At 38.5% G+C, this 18,056-nt stretch overlaps 1 long non-coding RNA gene and 1 pseudogene across 4 annotated transcripts in view; both read right to left on the minus strand.

Annotated features, from left to right (window-relative positions):
- LOC309659948 overlaps window positions 1–18,056 on the minus strand; it is a 369,679-nt gene that overhangs the window by 263,013 nt on the left and 88,610 nt on the right. The gene's annotated exons all lie outside the window — the stretch shown is intronic.
- LOC309659576 (lysocardiolipin acyltransferase 1 pseudogene) lies at window positions 3,258–4,238 on the minus strand (annotated as a pseudogene). The gene has a single exon. The product of its transcript is annotated as a lysocardiolipin acyltransferase 1 pseudogene (transcript).

Below are 18,056 nucleotides of genomic sequence, written 5' to 3' on the forward strand. Positions count from 1 at the left end.
TCCATTTAGATAAATGCACTTTTAAATAATTTCTAAGAAAAGTCAGAATTTTTTTTGACTATGAAATGAATGCATTTATTTTCAATATACTGTTATGCTTAATTTCTATTTTTATTGCTTGTAGTTACAAAACCTGTTCTGTGTAATTTCTCCTACACGGAATTAATAGAGATTATCTTTGTAGCTTAAATGACATGTTCAATTTTTATAAATGTTTCATGGATATTTGAAAAGAATGTATACCTTCTGTTTACTGGTATAAAGTTACATATTAATACTTCTGACACTGAATGTACTGATTGTGTTATTCAAATTATTTCTGTTACCCTACTTACTGTTTCCCTCATCTATAAATTTCTAAGAGAGGTATATTAAAGTCTCCCATTGAGGTCATGGATTACTATATTTCTCTGACAAGATTTTGCTTTATATTCCTTGATATTTTGAGAATGAGAACATAAAGTTTAATAAAAATGAAAATTCCTGATTCACTAATTTTTTTCAAAATAAAATATCCATTTTTCGCATGTAACATATTATATCTTAAGCCTTTTTTAGTATTGACATCAGCTTTCTTTTTGTAAGTATGTACTAACTATATTTTTGTTCCAACCCACTCTATTTAATACAGTTCTACATTTTGTTTCTGTATATCTTTGTGTAATCTTCTATTTTATTTTAATACAATCTGTTTCTGTCATTAATACCATAGTTCAATTATAGTTTTATCACTTTGATTTTGATAGTAAAGTGCTTGTATTTATTTCTATATTTTTACATTGAGAAAGAAATACAATCCTATATTATGAAAACTTTGCCACTTAAAAGTAAATCTTTGTGATGATAATGTTTACTATAAGAATTTTTTCATTTTATTTCTAACTTCCCTCACTTTTTCTCAGTGAAACTTAGTTTTTACTGTTTTTTGTTTTTTGGTAATGCATGCCTTTTTCTTACTTCCATTCCTTTTTCATGTTGTATCACCATGTCTCCAAATCACCTTTTTATTCCAAAGGGCAAGTATAACTGATGAACATTTTGAAGTTTTGCCTCTGCAAAAATGAATATTTACCCTCACACTTGATGGCAGTTTGACTAGACAAACAATTCTATGTTAAGACACCATTTATTATTGAAGTTATTTTTCAATGTCTTCTAGTAGCTAGGGTTATAAATGGGAATTGTGATGCCACCCATATTCTTGATCTTTTGCAGGTATAGTCTGCTACTGCTGCAAGGTACAGAATACCTAACTCAAATAGTATAAAAACAAACAAACAACAAAGACAACAAAAAAAGTCTTTTCTCACAATGAAAACTAGACTAGTGGCATGACAGTACCAGTGTGGATTACTTCACAATGTTGCTATCGACCCAAATACTTTCCTATAGTTGTAATGCTATCTAAAGTATGATGACCAAATGTCCTTATGGCCAAGACATGGCTGCCACAATTCCAGGAATCACGTGCACCCTTAACAACACTTTGCAGTAGAAGGACTGTATTTTTTTTTTTCTTTTTCTCTTTATCTGAGAAGGCAAAGCTTTCCTCTAGAGATAGACTTCTCTTTATGTCCCATTAACCAGACTGAATTACATTTCCAAGCCCAAACCAATCCTTGCAAAGGAAATAAGAGCATCACAGTTCTCCCCTTGAGGAAGAAGTCAACCTTCCCTAAAGATGCGTAGAACCTGATAAAAGCAAAGTTCTTCTAGATAAAAAAAGGAGATTGAGGAATGGTTGCTGGCAGACAATCAGCAGTATCTATCAAAAAAGTAACTTTGGTCGGCCGCCTTAGCACTGCAGCTCCGAGGCAGCAAGATGGCAATGCCATCACCAGCCTGTGAGGGTGGAGGGCAGCCAGCAGGGGTTGTGTTGCAGCAGACCTCCTGGGCTGCTTCGCGCGGCCCATATGTTTAGAGGTGTCCGAGGAGCCGGTGCAGTTGCCCTGCGGACGCATCTTTTGCCCTGCATTCCTGCAGGAATGTTTGAAGCCAAAGAAGCCTGTCTGTGCAGTGCATCGCAGCGCTCTGGCACCTGGCATCTGAGCTGTGGGACTCAAGCAGCCAATGGAGAGCACAGAGACTTCTTGCCATGGCTGCCATAAAAATTTCTTAAAAAAAAGAAAAAAGAAAAAGAACCCCTTGGAGAACTTGACATGTGTCCCTTGAAGTTGGGTGGCCACAACAACTATGTATGTCTCATATGTAAACAACTTCTAAAAGTCAAAGTCTGGCTGGCTGCTCGTGTAAAAAGAGAAACACGAAGTCTACAGTAGGAACAAGTCACTCATCTACTACGGGCGGCCAGAGGTGCTTGTTTTTCAAGAGTCAGTCGTGGTCCCTGCAGAACTGGGCTAGAACTGAGTCCTCCTAAAAGGAACCCCACATGCAAGGTCTAAATGGATGGGGGACGTCAACTCAGTAGAGTGTCTTTTTGCAGTAGAAGCCAGGAGCTGAGGGAGGAGTCACCTATGAGGAGAAAACCGACCATGGGATGTCACAGGTTTTAAAAAAATATTTCAACCAAGACGCAACTTCAAAAGAGAGTTTCCGATGGCAGTACCAGAACCTTCTTCTACACTTTCCTTTCAAATGGTAAGTGACTTGATGAGCACCGTTTTTAATGCAGAAAAGCGACACCTGCCAACAAGCTGTGAAGAAACCAGCACTAAACATACAAGGTTATGCAGACGTGGAAGAACTAAAGTGTATGAATTCCTAGCTTTAAAAATTCAAACTAAGGTTTCTGAGTGGAGAACCTGTGGTTGCTCTGTGAGACTCATCTAGGTCTTATTTTCCGGTGAGTAGAGGGCACCGGTGGTCTTCTGACATCTAGGTCACCGCAAGGCTAAATGCCAAGATTTTATGAATAATTAAGGACTTCCTATCAAAATGTTGTTTAGCTTAAGGAGAAAGGGCTTCTGTTTTCTGGTCTTAAGGAAGAATGCAAGGGTTTGATTGGCATAGAAAGGAGTGTGGGGACAGTGCCGAAAGGGAGCCAGGAGGAAGGGCCCTCACCTCCGCGGTCAAGTGCCAGAACTTGATCTGGGCCAGTGCCCAGGAGCCCCAAATCTGCCTCTAGTCTGGAGAGTTTGTTAGGAAGGAGGATTGGGCCTTTAAGACAATCTTGTGTGTACCTTGTCTGCTAACAGCCTGACGATTGTTTACTAATACTCTGGCCTAAGTTACTTCACAGGGATCGCTCCCACTCCCTGATACATAGTGTGGAAATTACATTCAGAGATTGAAAAAAAAAATCGTGTGTGTAGCAATATTTTTCCACAAAACTAAGTGCAAAATATCTTTAACAAATAATGATGGTAGTAAGAAATATTTGACATGCATGTAGTCAAGCAAAAATGCATCTCATTTTACAAAGGCTTAGAAAATTTACAAAATATCCCCTAGGTTTTCAGACTGTGAGCCTTACAATCTTACCCATTTTTCTTTGCATTTAAATGTGGCTGTTTGTCTAAAAAACATTAACATGCAAGTTCAGTGATCTCTAGTCCACCAAATATTCTCTCCCACGGCACGAAGATGATAATGATGATTATAAAATACCACTGAACAAGACTGTACAAATAGATGAGCAGGCCCACTGCAGGGCTGAACAGGGTCCAGTACGGTATAGGGAGCAATTTGACCAGAAGGATCCTGGGTCAGACTTGCAAGATGGAATTACAGCCTGTCCCATAAAGTAAAAAGTCTTCTCCCACCAGTAGAAGAAGCACAGCCTCTCTCCTTTCTCCTCCCACCACTTGTGGTACCAGAGCTGGAGGTCCTCCTTGGACGTGGGGAGGGTGTCCATTGGGTATCGGTGGACATGGAAGTGGATTTCCTTGGAAAAGTCCTTGAGGAGGACGTGCCTCTCTGTCTGAGGAATGTTATGAGGGTATGCCACCGTGATGTCATGGACAGCGTCCAGGTTCTTACCTTCTCTTAGACGGTCTACTACAAAAGTAAAGCCTGTAGTTCTTGGATGTTAAGACATTTTCATATTTCTGAAGTCCATTCTTTTTAGCAAATTCATTACTTCAAGCTGTGCTATTTTCTGTGAGATCAGTCCCTTCTAGGAATATGAGGAGTTGAAGTTGTTTATGGATATCACAAAAATAATTATTCACGTTTTCAAAAAAAAAGTAACTTTGTTGTTGTCGTCTCCCCTGGAGCCTTTTAGAGGTTTCATCCTTGTCTTTACAGTCCAGAAATTTAACCAGGACTTGTGTAGATGTATATTTTTATTTTTCCCATCTTAGTATATAGTGAGTTTTTACAAATTAAAGACCTGGGTCTTTCTATAGCTCAGGAAAATTTTCATCTACATTTCTTTGATTATTTCCTGCCTTCATTCTTTCTGGTCTTACATTAAACTTCAAATTTAACTTTCAGATAAACAACTTATTCTTCATCAATAGCCATCCAAATTTTTAGACTTTCCCTTGATTTTTTTGTTGTTATCTCTTTTCTCATTACTCATTTTTCAGAGTCTCTTGGTCTTGTTTATGAATTTTAAATTATCCCCAATCTCTGCAATTACTAAAAAATACGTTTGTGTGAGGTTATAATCTATTTCCAAAATTACCTGTTTTTACTTAAGTTGGTCCTGTTTTTTCATATCATCCTCCTTTCTATACTATTGATTTATCTCAGATGTTTGATGATTTTTCATTTTCTATTCCTATTTATATGCAAAGATCTAGATTAGTTAATCTAAGGATGCAATTTGAGATTACTTTGTGGTTCTGATGTTTCTTTCTCCTGTATTCTATGGGAGGGAGGGGGTGCTAACTATAGGTTCTCTAGAAATGCATGGGGTGAGCTACTGATCAACTCCCCTTAGTGTGCCTGGGTAGGTGGAAACAGGCAGGCTAAGTACTCCCAAGTTTGCCATGTAAGGAGAGTTCTGAGGAAGTGACAAATATTGGTATATTTTATGTCTAAAAGGAGCTGCAGTTTTTTTCCTTATCTACCTATTACAAAAGTCTAGTTACCTGAGGGTCTACCTTGATTCTCTGTTCATCCTCAGTATTTAATATAAGAACTATGTCTATATGCAGAGCCTGTTAATTGGTAAGGCATTTTCAGCACATTGTCCTAGAGCAAATTCTAAACTGAGAAACTCCATAAAAGGAGGGATGTGAAGAACTAAGGGGAAGAACGTTACCTAAGGTCCACTTTAAGAAATTAACATGGAGCAGTGTGGCCAAAATGGCAAAGTAAGAAGACCTCACCTCCTCCCATGGGCACACCAAAATTTAAAACATTTACAGAGCAACTATCTATGAGAATGACCTGAAGACTAGAAGAAAAGATTTTCCACAACTAAAGATATAAAGAAGGAACCACAACAAGATGAATAGGAGAGGTAGAGAGGAGGTACAGTCAAGACCCACACCCCTGAGTAGGTGACCCACAATGGGAGGATAATCACAATTGCAGACGTTCTCCCCAGGGAGCAAGAGGTCCAAGCCCCACATTGGGTTCTCCAGCCCAGGGGTCCTGCACCAGGAAGATGAGGCCCCAGAATGTCTGGCTTTAAAGGCTGGCAAGGCTTGCATATGAGAGAGCTGAAGGTCTGCAGGAAAAAGAGACTCCTCTCTTAAAGAGCTCATGCACAAACTCACATGCTTTAAGTTCTAACACAGAGGCAGTAATTTGCAAGGAGCTTGGGTCAGACCCACTTGTTGATCTTGGAGTCCTCCTGGAGAGGTGAGAGGCAACTGGGACTCCCCCTGGGACACAGACATTGATAAGAAACAATTTGGGGAGCTCATTCTACCATGAGGACACTGATGCTGGCATGTGCCATTTTGGAGTCCTCCCTCTAGTCTGTTAGTGCTAGGGGCAGGCCAATACCAGCTCCAGGGCCCACCTCAGGACACAGCCCCACACACCAGTGGGCCAGCACCAGCACCAGGGCACCCACCTGGGCCCCACAGTCAGCACACCGTGGACCCAGCCCCAACACCAGTGGGCCAGCACCAGTCCCAGCCCCTCCCCCAGGTCCCACAGGTAGCTTCCCAGGCCCCAACCTTGCCCATGAGCAGGCCAGCACCAGCCCTTAGCCCCCATAGGCCCTGCAGGCAATTGCCCCAGGACCTGGACCCACATACCAGCAGGCCAGCACCAGATCCAAGACCTCTCAAATGCTACAGCCAGCATCCCCACGGCCCAGCCTCACAGCCAGTGGTCAGGTACCAGACACAGGACCCCCCAGCCACAGAGCAAGTCGGCCCAGGACATGGTCCTGCCTACCAGAAGGCTGGCACCAGCCCTGAGACTGCTCAGGGAATGTAGCCAGCTGAACCGAAACCCAGATATGCTCACCAATGGGCAAAGAGATACTGCACAAGGCAGAGCCTGGCAGCCAACCAGGTCAGGGCCCAGCCCTGCCTACCAACAGACTCACATTAGTCAGCGCCACAAAATAAGGGCCATGCAGCCCACATAGAGGGCAGCCCTGCACGTATAGCCCTGGTGACCAAAGAGGAGTGTGCTGCTGGGCCCAACAGAACATCTCCTACAGAAGGCCACTTCTTCAAGATCAGGAAATGTAACCCACCTACCTAATACATGGGAAAAAAAAACACAGAGACTTAGGCAAAGCGAGGAGATAGTAAAATATGTTTTAAGCAAAGGAACAAGACAAAACCTCAGAAAAGAAGTAAATGACAAGGAGATGAGCAATTTAACAGGTAAAGGATTCAAAATAATGATCATAAAGATGCTCAAAAAACACAAAAGAAGAATGAAAACAGTGAGAATTTTAACAAAGTTAGAAAATATAAAGAAGAACCAAATAAAGCTGAAGAATACAATAAATGAAGTAAAAAATATACTAGAAGGAATCAACAGTAGATTAGATGACAGAGGGGAATGGATCAGCGAACTGGAAGACAGAATAGCAAAAATCACTCAAGCTAAAGACAAAAAAGACAAAAGAATTTTTTTAAATAAGGATAATTTAAAAGACTTCAGGGACAACATCAAGTATACTAACATTCACATTGTAGGGGTCCCAGAAGTAGAAAAGAGAAAGTGACAGAGAACTTATATGAAGAAAAAAAATAGCTGAAAACTTCCCTAATGTAGAAGAGGAAACAGACTTCCAGGTCCAGGAAGCACAGAGTCCCAAACAAGATTCCTCAAAGAGGTCCACACCAAGACACATTATAATTAAAATGGCAAAAATTAAAGATAAAGAGATAATCTTAATAGCAGTAAGAGAAAAACAACTAGCTATGTACAAGAGAACTCCCATAGCTATCAGCTGACTTTTCAGCAGAAATTTTGCAGGGCAAAAGGGAGTGGCATGATATACTCAAAACGATGAAAGGAAAAAAAAAAACAACACTATAACCAAGAATATTCCACCAGGCAAGGTTATCATTCAGATTTGAAGAAGAGATAAAATGTTTTACAGACAAGCAAAAGCTGAAAGATTTCAGCACCACTAAGCTGGCTTTACATAAATGTTAAAGGGACTTCTCCAAGCAGAAAAGAAAAGACCACAACTAGAAATAGGAAATTCGCAAAAGGAAAAATATCACTGGTAAAGGCAAACATACAGTAAAGGTAGTCACTTATAGAACTAGTAAGAAGGTTAAAAGACAAAGGTATTATAATTATCTATATTCACAATAAAAAGTTAAAGGATACACATGAAGAAAAATGTAAAATATGATGTCAAAACATTAAAAGTGAGCAGGTGGAGTAAAAATGCATGTTTGTTAGAATGCACTCAAACTTAAGAGATCATCACCTTAAAATAATCATATATATTAAAATATATTTTAAAACAAAGACTGTAACAAGAGACAAAGAAGGACATTACATAATAATAAAAGGATCAATCCAGCAAGAAGATATAACAATTGTAAATATGTATGCACCCAACATAGGAGCACCTAAATACATAAAGCAAATATTACATAAAGGGATAAATTAACAGTAACACAATAGCAGTAGGTGACTTTATCATCTCCCTTACATCAATGGATAGATCATATAGAAAGAAAATCAATGAGGAAACACTGCCCTTAAACAATACATTAGATCAGACGGACTTAATACGTATCTAAAGAACAATCCATCCAAAAGCAGTAGAGGGACTTCCCTGGTGGCGCAGTGGTTAAGAATCCGCCTGCCAATTCAATGGACATATGTTCGATCCCCAGTCTGGGAATATTCCACATGCTGCAGAGCAACTAAGCCCGTGTGCCACAACTACTGAGCCTGTGCTCTAGAGACCATGAGCAACAACTACTGAGGCCACATGCCACAACTACTGAAGCCCATGCACCTAGAGCTCACACTCCACAACAAGAGAAGCCACCGCAATGAGAAGCCCACGCACTGCAATGAAGAGTAGCCCCTGCTCGCCACAACCAGAGAGCCGGGGGGCTCGCCACTGCCCCCACGCGCAGCAACAAAGACCCAACGCAGCCAAAAATAAATAAAATAAATAAATTAGTTTAAAAAATAAATAAAATACTGTTTAAAAAAAAAAGAAACAAAAGCAGTAGAATACACATTCTTTTCAAGTGCACATGGAACATTCTCAAGGATAGATCACATGCTAGGCCCCAAAACAAGTCTCAGTAAATTTAAGAAGACTGAAATCATATCAAGCGTCTTTTCCTACCACAACACTATGAGACTAGAAATCAACTACAAGAAAAAAACTGCAAAACACACAAACACATGGAGAATAAACAATATGCTACTAAACAACCAATGGGTATTGAAGATCAAAGAGGAAATTTTTTTAAAAGGCACAGAGACAAAGAAAACGGAAATTCAACAATCTAAAATCTAAGGGACACAGCAAAGCAGTTGTAATAAGGAAGTTTATAAAAGCCTATCTCAGGAAACAAGAAAAATCGAAATAAACAATTTGACCTTAAACATAAAGGAACTACAAAAGAAAAACAAAACCCAAAGTTAGTAGAAAGAAAGAATAAAAATTAGAGCAAAATAAATAAAACAGAAACCAAAAAAAAGAAAAGATCAATGGAACTAAGAGCTTTAAAAAGATAAACAAAATGATAAAACTTTAGTGAGACACATCAAGAAAAAAAGGGAGAGGGCCCACAAAATCAGAAATGAAAGAGGAAACATTACAATCAACACCACAGGAATACAAAATGTCACAGGAAATTACCATGACCAGTTATATGCCAATAAACTAGACAACCTGAAGAAATGGATAAATCCCTAGAACCATACAATCTCCTAAGACTGATCAGAAAGAAACAGAAAATGAAGAGACAGATTACAAGTAATGAAATTGAATGAGTAATAAAAAATAAAACTCCCCACATACAAAAGTCCAGGACCAGATGGCTTCACAGGTGAATTCTACCAAACTTTAAAAATGAGTTAAATACCTATTCTTACCAAAATATTCCAAAAAATTGAAGAGGCAGGAATGTTTCCAAACTCACTTTACAAGGCCAGCATGATCCTGATACCAAAATCAGACAAAGACACCACCAAAAAAAGAGAATTACAAGCCAACATCTATGATGAACATAGATGCAACAACTCCTCAACAATATATAAACAAAACAAATTCAACAATACATTTAATGATCATACAACATGATCAAGTGGGATTTATCTCAGGGATGCAAGAACGTTCCAATACCCACAAAACAAAATTATGATACAGCACATCAACAGATTGAAGGATAAAAATCATATGATCATCTCAATAGAGCAGAAAAGGCTTTTGACAAAATTCAACATCCAATTATGATAAAAACACTCAACGAAGTGGGTACACAGAGGAAATGTACCTCAACATAATAAAGACCATATATGACAAACACAGAGCCAACATCATTCTCAACACTGAAAAGCTGGCAACTTCTGGTTGCCAAGGAGGGGTAGGGGAGGGATGGATTGGGAGTTTGGGATTAGCAGATGCAAATTATATATAGAATTCATAAACAACAAGGTCCTATAGGGAACTATATTTAATACCCTGTGATAAACCATAATGGAAAAGAATATAAAAAAGAATATATATATATATATATATATATATATATATATATACACACACACACACAGACACAACCGAATCACTTTGCTGTACAGCAAAAATGAACACACTGTAAATCAACTATATTTTAAATAAAAAAATAAATAAAACGTGCAGTTTTAAAGTACCTTCTCTGATTTCAACACTTCACCATCCCTTCCTTGTTTTAGCATTCTCCCAAAGTCATGGTAATGAGGGATAATATCAGGAAAAGTCAGATAAGCACTGGAGCCTTTGCTCCAAACTTTTGAGACTGCCTGACTTCACTGTGCCCAGCCTACCTCTTCCATACGTTACTCAACTCTACATCATAGCCCATGGACTTTCTCCTGTGTCCAGCATTAATAGGCTAGCAGCCAAGTTATTAAGATCCTACCTGTATCCTTGATAAAAATGAAGGCAACTTTTTTTAATTAAAGGAACAGTTTTTCTGGGTGATGTTGTTTAATAGATAAGAACAATGCCAGATGCAGAAGATGAGGCTGTAGCCCAGCTTCATCTCTAACTAGCTCTGATTCTCAACCTCCAGTGCTTGAGCAAGTCCATCCAGAAGAGCTCCCCATCCCAGTTCTGAGCGAAACCACCTTCAATGCCTACAGTAGAACTTCGGTAAATAATCTTTTAAATGCATCCACAGAGGCAATGATTGTTGACACAGACGATCTAAAAAGTGAGAGACTCTGGCAGTTCTTAGCTATTACTCTTAAATAAAATACTTAAACTCACTGGTCCTCAGTTCTTTTGCTTTAAATAACTATGTTATTCTGTGTGCTCTCTTAGGTCCTCCCAGCTAAATATTTCTATGAGCCACAGCAAAAGAATGAGACTGAGATTTGCCATAATGCTTGAAGGGAAACATCTGATATTAGAGCAGTATGTCTGGTATCCACAGTTAGGACTTAGTATCCACGTAAGTCAAAAGTGTCCACATTTGATATAGTCTATAATGAAAGACAGGCTTGATAAATAGCAAATGGTTTGGAATTACAAATAAAGCCTTAGGGGTTGTCTCATTTATACAGCCTTCCAAAGAATTACAGGTGGCCTAAATAGTCTTATTTCCCAGATCATGGTGAAGATCATTTTGGGTACAGCAAGAATTCTTTCAAAGGCTGGTCCCCCCTGATGTCCATGAGGTACCGTGTAACAATGTAAAGGACACAAATCTCAGAACTGACATATCTGGATTGGAGGTCAGACTCCATTACTTCCGACTGTATGTCCTTAGGCAAATAAATTACCCTCTCTGATTTTGTTGGTTTAGCTATAAAATGGGATGTTGTTATGTGTATTACCTGCTTCAAAAGGTTATTGTGAAGAAAAATGATTTAATACATGTTAAAGGAATTTGGAAACAGAAAGGCTACATGTAATTATAAAGCTGTTTTTAGGGGGAAATTTAAGTAGGCAGAATACACTTCGCTCTTTACAGAGGTCATAATCTTATTCTGGGGCAAGGAGCTAACTGATTAAACATCTTTTCCATGTCACATGTTAATAGCAAAGATTATAGGCCCCGACATTCATTTTTGCAATATTAAGATCCATACATTAAAGCCACCATTTTTTGGTGTGCTATGAATCTCCCATCTGTTTTGTACTCTCTCCCAGAAAGAGACTGGTGTTATTTTTCAAAGTAGATGCCAGCTTTCAGGCTCTGGAGCTCCTAAGTGCATCTGAGCTGGTGCACCCTCCACCACCCGTCATCAGCAGATGGATCTTGTCTAAGTGATTTGGATTACTGGGTAAGAGCAAGATTTGGAACATGAACCTGTTCAAGGAATACATGCTCAAGGAATGCATATATTTGGTAAAACAGGATAAATGTGTATGTGAAAAACTCATTTTTTCCTCTTCATTATTTCCAGTATTAACAATAAAATAAATAAAAATAGCTTGCTACTAATGGCACTGAAGAGTCCAAAAAAGGACCAGAAACATTTGGCATTTTGGTGTTGAAGGAAAACCGGTCCTTTTTTGTTGTTATAATAAGTGAAGCCTGAAAGGACCATGCAGAGAGGAAGATGAATCTAAGCTATGTCAAACTAGCAGGGAAATGGCACCTGTGAAGAAGCCTATTGCCAACTTCAACGATGATTTGTCAGGTTTGATTAAAACCTGAATTAAGCAGTTCTCATTAGAACCTCAGAAGGATGAATTATGCAGCATAAATAGATTACTCATGCCCTGATAGAAGCACTGGCACCACACACCCTGCTAGTAACTTTCAATTACATTGATAAATGAGAAGTTAAACTGTAATTTTTTTAGCACTATCCATTTTGTCTCTAACATCCTGCCACTTCTGTTTGTATTGTGACTAAAAAAACAAGGCCGCAATGAAACAGTCCTCTAGATTAGTGTCACACTCCAGACCAGGAGATAATGGGGGGTAGAGTTATGATTGGAAAAGGGATCCCAAGAAGAGTGAAAGGTGTTCTTTATCTCCAATGCTGCCCCAAGTATTTATTAAGGTTGTATAATAAGTGCATTTAGGACTTATCCTCACTTTTAAATAAAATAGCCAGATTATGGGATAATCTACTAATGACAGTGTCTTGAAAGTGCTATTGGAAAATTTAATGCCATTGGTCATGGACTGGACTTGTTAACTAGCCAGTGAGTCAACAGATTTCATTGGCCACAGTTAATCTTTATAACATTTACAAAAAAGAGACGACAGCAAAAGCACTTAGCATGTTGGTCGCCATTTCCTCCCCTCAGCTGTTTATAAGTATCAATTAAATTTATATCTGATCTCATCCTTTTGGTTCCTGACACGCAGTCATTTTTCCTATTAATGCAGACTGTGAAAAATTGGGCTAGGCATTGTGGGAAAGAAGGAAGGTGTCAAAAATGGATACCTGCATTTTCCAAATGAAACTTTTTTTTTTTTTTTGCTCCAACTTTGAGGCCCATCTTTAGCATGGCGATGCACCCAATAAAACAAAAATCCAACTCCTCAAGGACTTGGAAAGCAGTATGCCTACAGGTAAGTCTCCTGTAGAGGGAAAAAAAGACGAACTGCATCTAATGACTCATACAAAAAAAAAAAAAACTCCTTAAAATCTCTACCCATATCTGCCTCTCCCTGGATTTCCAGTAGAGGAAGGAGCTGGTAAAACTCTTCTCACCCAACCTCAAAATTCCTCCAAACTTTCTTGGTTTCACTACTCCATCCCCTCTCCTGCTGCCCTCTTCTTGCTTCTGAACCTTGTCTCTTCTTCCAAGCCAAAGTGTAGGCTGAGAATGTAAATTAAGTTTGCTCAGTTTCCTCCAGTTATCTTCTCCATCCATGACTCTAATCAGACAATAAAGAACCATGATCCAAGTACCATAATGAATGCTCCTGATAACAGAGGAGAAAGGGTCTCATCACTTACCTTTCAATATTTTTACCGCAGTTCTATTACACCAAGGGGCTGGGAAGACCTCTCCAAAAGAAATGAACGCTAGAAATTTCACTGACAGTGGTTTCTGCCGTCAAGGTTTGAAGGCAAATTCCTCTTAGATTTTCATCTCACTCCACAGCAGCTGTATGCCAGCTTAGATCAGAGGCTTTCAGAACCTTCCCCCTTTTATATAAAAGAACTTCATGTTGAGAGGAAAGAAATGTGAGGGGAAATTTTTAGTACAGAGGCTTAGAAAAGAAAGAGAAAAAAGAAGAGGGATGAGATTTTAGGTGAGAAACCATTAAAGACAAACTACATGCTTCAAACTTATCCTGAAGCCAGGAGTAGGGAGAGAGACCACAAAGAAAAAAAGAGTCCCGAATCCTGGAATTAAGAGTCCTGCTCTTCCATTTGTATTAGGAAAATCACCTCCCTGGGCCTCTGTTTACTCCTCTATAAAATCAGGGAATTTGACTAAAGGATCTGAAAAGCCCACATCCCTTGATTTTTTGAATCCTTCTTCATCTAATTTGCCTTCTAACCATCTCTCTAACCACCTCCATCATTGCTACAATCCTCAGGATTTTAACTGTGTGCTTGTCCACACAGTCTGAAGATGTGTTGTGTTTTGCTTCATGTTCTATGCAAACTCCAGCAGTCCCTGAATGCATGTACATTATCTCTATTATTAAATTCATCATCTACCAAAAAAAACAGTTTAATTACCTGATTGATTATGATACTGCACTAAGTCTACAGAATAATGACTTCACAGGAGTTAACAAATTAAGATAAATGAAGCTGCCATGAATGCAGCTACACATACAAAAAAAAGAATAAAAAGCATTAAATTAAAACACATCTGACCAGTAAGATGGAAGTTGTTGAGTGTTTAGCCATGAACTATGTGATCTATTAATATCTATATATCTAATGGATAATCTCTTTTGAAATAGTCACCTAGAGAAAAAATGTTCAGCTGTTAGAATTGTTCAGTGGTCACACACTAAATTCAGAGGCATTTCTATATTGTCCCTCCTCAACTTTATTTCCCAAAATGGAACTTACTGACTTTCTAATCTAACTTATTCCCTGGACTTAATTTTAAACACTCTTGGTTTATTCTTAAGATAAGGATAAAAACCATGCTTCAGATTCCAGAGGAAAGAAATTCAAATGAAGAATTCTAAAATAACATGACTTAACTATTAGTATCTAATTTTCCAAGGTAAATACTGTGAAAAAAACAGCACTCATTTGGAAGTAAAAATTCTGGATTAAGAAAAATATTAGATTATTTTCAGTCATACATTCAATATGCCAAGTTCATCTTGGGAGTAAGGAATGCTTTGGTGATAAGAAAACACTTCACATCAGGCCTCAGGACAAGATGCCATCACATGCAAGGAAGGATCTGTTCACTGCTCAGCTCACTGCTGGGCACTAAATCAACATCGTTATGTGTCTGACCGAACAAGACACAGATCTTATTTACATTTCAGAAAACTGAGCATAAGTCATTGAATTATTTGCAGGAGGCTGAATCAGAGATACGATGAGTCTTTTTAAATCCCTGGTTCTATTCTAAGACTTCTGACACCTAGAATCAGAACAGTGTTTATAATAAATTGAATTTTGATTATTTTGATATTTTACTGAAAAAAACCTAATATTATAAAATGACCAAAAGAAAAAAAATTTTTTTCATGCATCTCCTTTTTATCATACAAATCCTTCCCTTCTCTCCAGAATACTGAAGTAATACTCGAATATAATTTACACTGTAATATTCATATGGACCCAAAATAAATTTGATTCCACGTGAGGGCCTGAGAGAATCTCTTAATCATCAAGTCCTGCAGTGAGGAGAGAGGAAACATCCCTTAAAAATTTTTTTTTACAAAGTTATTTGCGTTGTTAAACAATTCTACAAGACTTAAAAAAAACAAATTCAACAGTCCTCTGATCCTCCTCCCACATACACATTCACACCTTCCTTCCCTGACACTGAAATGTCTTAAACTCAGAATTTCATTGACTCCACCTCTCCAGAAAATCCACCTGCCTTCACTCAAGGGAAGGGAGCAGTGGGTATCTGACAGTGTGGGCTGAAGGAGGAAATCTAGGGGTCAAGTTCTTAAACAGCCTTTCTAATAATAATCCTGCTTTTCAGTCCTACTCACAGTCCTATTTCAAAGATATCTCATGTCTCCATGTGATCCACACTGCCTTGCTACTGGGCTCTACTCCCTACCCAATCTACATTTCAACTTCCTTTGGTCTGCTGATGTCAGCTTTCGTCCATCTACTATGTTGCCACCTCCGCTACGGTTTTCTTGACACTGTGGATTTACAACTTAAAAAAAATCACCTTATTGTCCTAAAACTGGGGTTTTAAGAGGAATCATGAATTCAAATGTTCATGCTATACTTAGCCAAAAATCTGCTACATTTAGCCAAAAATCTCAACTTTCATTTCTTACTCTAAATCCTTACATATTGATAATTGACTTGTATATTTTCTGTAACTTAAAAATAAATTTAAAATTAAGCCCATGGAATCCATGATGGTTCTTTCCCTACTCAGGCTTTCTATAAGTTTTCACCATTTTCTATTACGTGGCTAATTCTACATGGTTAAACTTGTTTGAAGTTGGGTCTCTGAATTGGTGCACCCTTGTGTAGAGTCCAAATACATTCAAAATGATAATCAGCAAAAGAAAAATAAAGAATCAGTCATGTCACCCATATAATAGTTATGAAAACCAAGTGTTAGCTTTCTCTACAAAATGATTCAGGGTATAGTCTGTGGAGGTTTTTCCAAAAGTGCAGAGCAACCATGTGCCCCAGAGGTTGTTCAGGCAGCTGCTTATAAACATACTTGAAACACAGTTCTTAAGATGTCCTTGTACTTGGAGTTGCCTCTCTGTTTTCCCTTTTAAAATAAACAATCTTACTTATTCTTCAAGGCACAGCTCAAATATTACTTCCCCTCTTTGGCATTCTCTTTTCTCTTCCATTTCCATGGGAGAATCAATTACCCCATTATCTGAGCTCTTTTAATATTTTGTATATACTTCTACTGCAGTATGTAACACACAATGTACTGAGATGATTTATTGTCTATACCTCCACTATATTTTGAACTCCTCAAAGACAGGATCTGTGTTCCATTCTTTTTGGGATGACCAGTAGCTAGTAGAGTACCTATAACTCAAAAGAGCATCAGTAAATAATCTTGAACTTAATCTCAATGACACAAATATCCTCTACTCTGAGAAAGCCCGGGACTGCACAAGGAGAAATGAGGATGAAAACTCAATTCAAAGTCTAAAATAAAGAGAAGCTTTATGTATTAATCCAATTCCCCCTCACTAAAACTACCAGAGGAAGGTATCATCCCTCTGGGAGATGAAGGAATCGAGACTCAAATAACCTGGTCAAGATCAAAGCTAGTAAACATTAGAATAAGAGCATTTTCACCCCCATCTGATTCCAAAGCTAGAGCTCTTGAATTTTTTTCTTTTTAATGCTTCTTTCCTGGAGATCAGAGAATACAACATGCAAAAAAGGAACAGTTTTTTCATCTGTGTTTTGCCAGATCTTGGTATATAACTGACTACAGTCTTCAAATATAAGTTATGTCCAAATGTTTGTTTTTTGACTTATTTTTTACATGGTTCCTTTCTGAGCCATTACGTCTGCCATGGTTAGTTAAGCCTGCTGTGAACCTGTACAGTCTGAGACTGCTATTACTTTAAACGGTAGTTCTTAGTGCAGGAAGATGATGCTCCCAACTGTTCCACCTTCAGAGAAGGAAGGTGGGTACAACCAATTCCTGGACTTCTGTTCTCAACCACATATTGTGCACCTGCAATTTGCATACTTTGGGAAGTGAGCCTACTGGGGCCTTGATTTTTTTGTGTGCTTAGAAAAGTAAAATGTGGCATACATGCGTAACACAGTAAACCTTGTTGGAGTGCACATTTGGTGCTTTTTTATCTTGTTTGAATCCTTTGGGCACCTACATATTGGCTACAATACTCAAGTTTGAGTCTACATATCTACATCTCTATATACAGATTCCTATATAGTTACCATCGCTATGCAATGTGAACAAAAAGAGTTTTTTATATCAATTTCGAATCCCTCTTCTCCACTGACTATTAATCAGTGTGGCCAAGGAAAATTGTTTCCATTGTGGAAAGTCTGATTTTCTTTCTCCTAGATCTCACTGGTATCTAGATTCTAGATACCTCATAGATTCTTATGCCTTACAGGTCATGCTCTCTGTATCATGATAGGTGGGAAAGAAGAACATAAATCCTTGGCGTCCACCATTCCCAAACCTGCTGCAGGTTTCTTACTTAAAGCATTTGCAGCTCTTAATAGAGGGCTTTATCTACTTGCCAAAAATGCTCAGCGCATGGACAGGGGAGTCCAGAGGTGGCAGAAAGGTGATGTCTCTGGAGCAGCCTTCAGAAGCTGACAAAGAGAGGTGTGTCCTGCACTGACTCCCCGGAGGTGCCCAACAGGACTAAGCCCTGCTGTGTCACTGTGGTGATCGTCTCATTAGAATATCAGCTTCCCTCCCTTCTCTGCCTCACGTC

This window comes from Balaenoptera physalus, assembly GCF_965194825.1.
Source record: "Balaenoptera physalus genome assembly, chromosome: 4".
Classification (NCBI taxonomy): Eukaryota; Metazoa; Chordata; class Mammalia; order Artiodactyla; family Balaenopteridae; genus Balaenoptera; species Balaenoptera physalus.